General features: G+C 37.2%; 1 long non-coding RNA gene across 1 annotated transcript; it reads left to right on the forward strand.

Annotated features, from left to right (window-relative positions):
• The first annotated feature begins 367 nt into the window (after positions 1 to 367).
• On the forward strand, positions 368 to 1,865 carry LOC142748347 (uncharacterized). The gene is made up of 2 exons (XR_012882238.1): positions 368 to 1,166; positions 1,366 to 1,865. It is a non-coding gene; the product is annotated as an uncharacterized LOC142748347 (long non-coding RNA).
• The last annotated feature ends 1,677 nt before the right edge of the window (positions 1,866 to 3,542 follow it).

Consider the following 3,542-nt stretch of genomic DNA (forward strand, 5'->3'; position numbering starts at 1 on the left):
GTTTTTAAAATGGGGTGTTTTATGGGGGTTTCTAATACATAGGCCCCACAAAGCCACTTCATAACTCAAGAGGTACCTTAAAAAAAAGGCTTTTGAAATTTTCTTAAAAATATGAGAAATTGCTGTTTATGTTCTAAGCCTTGTAACGTCCAAGAAAAATAAAAGAATGTTCAAAAAACTATGCCAATCTAAAGTAGACATATGGGAAATGTGAACTAGTAACTATTTTGGGTGGTATAACCGTCTGTTTTACAAGCAGATGCATTTAAATTCTGAAAAATGCAATTTTTTCAAAATTTTCTCTAAATTTTGCAATTTTTCACCAATAAACACTGAATATATCGACCAAATTTTACCACGAACATGAAGCCCAATGTGTCACGAGAAAACAATCTCAGAATCGCTTGGGTAGGTTTAAGCATTCCGACGTTATTACCACATAAAGTGAAATATGTCAGATTTGAAAAATGGGCTCTGAGCCTTAAGGCCAAAACTAGGCTGCGTCCTTAAGGGGTTAAAAGGAGCAGTACTGAGTCCAGTCTCTCACAACACTTTGAACAATTTACTGAAAATCAGCTCTCTACTAGACTGATCTACACGGATTGTTCTGCTGTCTAGTTACTGGACTGATCTGAAAGGATTCACTCCATTTACTACCTCTGTTTGCACACTTTTGTCTTACTTCTTGAGCTTTTTTAAAAGCTATATACCTTGTGTCACTTGTCTTTTACTTCACCAGCTTTTTTACAAGCTTTATTAATTGTTTTATCTTATATTCTACAGGTCAATCTCAAGCCTAAAAATGGCATCCAAAGCGGATGAAAAAAGAAATAAAGATTAGAGTTATATTCATAACATTGTAGAGGATTAATGCATTCCATTAGGACCGTTAGTAAACTAAGAATAAGATACTAATTATTATTAATCTATGATCTTTTAATCCTAGGATTGCTTCAAGACCACAGGCCGGAAGAAGAGGAAATACAGAGGACTTTAGGACATCAGCTTTGGGGAAACAAACGTCCCAGTGTAAAAGACATTTTAGACCAACGGAAGAAGAAATAAGAATCTTAAAAATATGGACTTTTAATGGACATTAACATGCACAGGGAACAATAGCGCTTTTATTTGTTGGGTTCTGGGATGTTTGGATTTATTGAATAAATGTATGTATATATAATATATATTTTTTTTTTAATGAGCTACGCTGTTTCCGTGACTCCAATAGTAGTGAAAGGCAGTTACAGAAGCCGCGTAGCATGTCTCATTCTTAGTTTACTAACGGTCCTATCGATATGCATTAATCCTCTACAATGCTATTAATATAACTCTAATCTTTATTTTATTTATTTTTTCCTTAAACAGGCAAACCAGGACCCCAATGACCTGCCCCATCTGCTATAAGACAGAGTTGATGCTGGGAACCTGCACAGAAAATGCATGAAGCACAGCAGCGAGGATATAAAGGCTACCCTTGCTATTGCTAGGAAAAAACTTGGCAAATGTAGCATCTAAAGGCCTGGCAATTCACTATCATGATGTTTCTGAGCTGATATGTGCTGAAAAATTCATGGGAAACCTCTTTGGGTTCCTCAGTGGTCGTGGGTTCACAATCATCAACTCTGTTTTGCCATCAAGACCGGAAGAAGAGAAAATAAAGAGGACTTTAGGAAATCAGCTCTGGGGAAAAAACGTCCCAGAGCAAAATACATTTTAGACCAATTGAAGAAGAAATAAGAATCTTAAAAACATGGACTTTTAATGGACATTAAAATGCACAGAGAACAATAGCACTTTTATTTGTTGGGTTCTGGGATGTTTGGATGTATTCAATAAATGTATATATTTTTTAATCTTCATAAAAACTGTGTTGCGGCTGAGCGAGATGTTTTGCGACCATGAAAAACTTTATATGTTCGTGAGTTATGTAAACAGCGTAACTCGCTGAGTTTTTCATTAGAACTAAATTGTAAGCGTGTGTAAGAATAGCCGTCGCTCACAAGGCTTTTGCGGTCCATGCGTGCGTCACACAGAACCCTGATTTTTTTTTTTTTTAGGCTAGGTCAGAGTGTCAAGAGCTACAGGTGTAACAAATATTAGGTATATGCAACAGTTTTTAAAATATGAATTTTTTTTTATAAAAATAAATTGAAGCCGTCTGTAGAAACAGGCGTCGCTAACGAGGATTTTCCTCGCTAACCGCGCGACTTATCACGAGTCTTGGCGTACATACTCAGGAGATGGTGACGTATAATAGCTTCGGGACTCGTAACTCCACATTGAGCGGTTACGGAAAAAAATTGGTAAACGTATCCATATTAAGCTCTAAATATGGAAATTCCGCCATGTTTATGGGGCAAAAGTGGAGTCCCCTTTCAGAAAAGACGACCGAGTCAGGTGTCGTATTGTTCGGCTTTGCAAGGCGAACGAATGGACGCCTCTGTTTATTCTATCAGACCCGCGGTTCGTTGCTGGTTGTGAAATGCTCTGGGACAGCATTGTGGAAAATAATTATTTATACCCATTTTAGTGAAAAAAGGCCTAAATATTTGGCCCGCAGCGCGGTCTACATCTGTCCTGCTGGCCTGAGATTCTATATGTTAGGTCAGAGTGTCAAAGGCTAGATGTGTATGAAAAATTAGGCCTTTTGCACTACTAGTATTTATTATATTGTTTATTAGAATTAAATCATAAATTAAGCACTCTGTGCATAAAACAGGAGCAGCTAAAGAGGCTTTTGGGGCCTAAAAATGCGACGCAGACCCTTGAATTTTTTTTAGGGTAGGTCATAGTGTCAACTGCTACTGGTGTGAAGTTTGATGGCTTTGTGGCGGTTCGCTTTTAAGATATTATTTTTTTTATTAGAACTACATTGTAATCGTGCGTAAAAATAGCCGTCGCTCACAAGGCTTTTGTGGTCCAAGCGCGCGTCACAGAACCCTGAATTTTTTTAGGCTAGGTCAGAGTGTCAATGGATACATGTCTAACAAATATTAGGTATATGCAACAGTTTTCAAGATATTAATTTTTTTATAAAAATATATTGAAGCAGTGTGTAGAAACGGGCATCGCTAACGAGAATTTTTCTCGCTAACCGCACGACGTATTGTCACGAGTCTTGGCGTACATACTCAGGAGATGGTGATGTATAATAGCTTCGGGGCTTTATAAATGTTTGTCGGGATCTAGCAACAATTGATTGTCTGTTTTCACCAATGGATCTTCAAGATTAGTGGGACGTCTATATGACATGAGGGGGCAATCTTTAAATTCTCTAATCCCTCTATGGCCATCCCTGACTATCGATCAATGCTTCCTGATGTTACCTATTGTATAACTTAAATCATTGTATGTCGATACAAATGGCATTCTATCCAATTTCTTTTTCTCACGTTTGCTAAATAATGCATCTTCTCTTGAATATTTTTGGATCCTAGACCTATGTTCATTTACAACATTTTGTGGATAGCCTCTAGATAAATTGTTGATCATGATGTTTAAAGCAGGATCTAACTTCTCACCCTGATCAACAATTCGTCTTA

The sequence above is a fragment of the Rhinoderma darwinii genome, chromosome 3 (assembly GCF_050947455.1).
Source record: "Rhinoderma darwinii isolate aRhiDar2 chromosome 3, aRhiDar2.hap1, whole genome shotgun sequence".
NCBI lineage: Eukaryota > Metazoa > Chordata > Amphibia > Anura > Rhinodermatidae > Rhinoderma > Rhinoderma darwinii.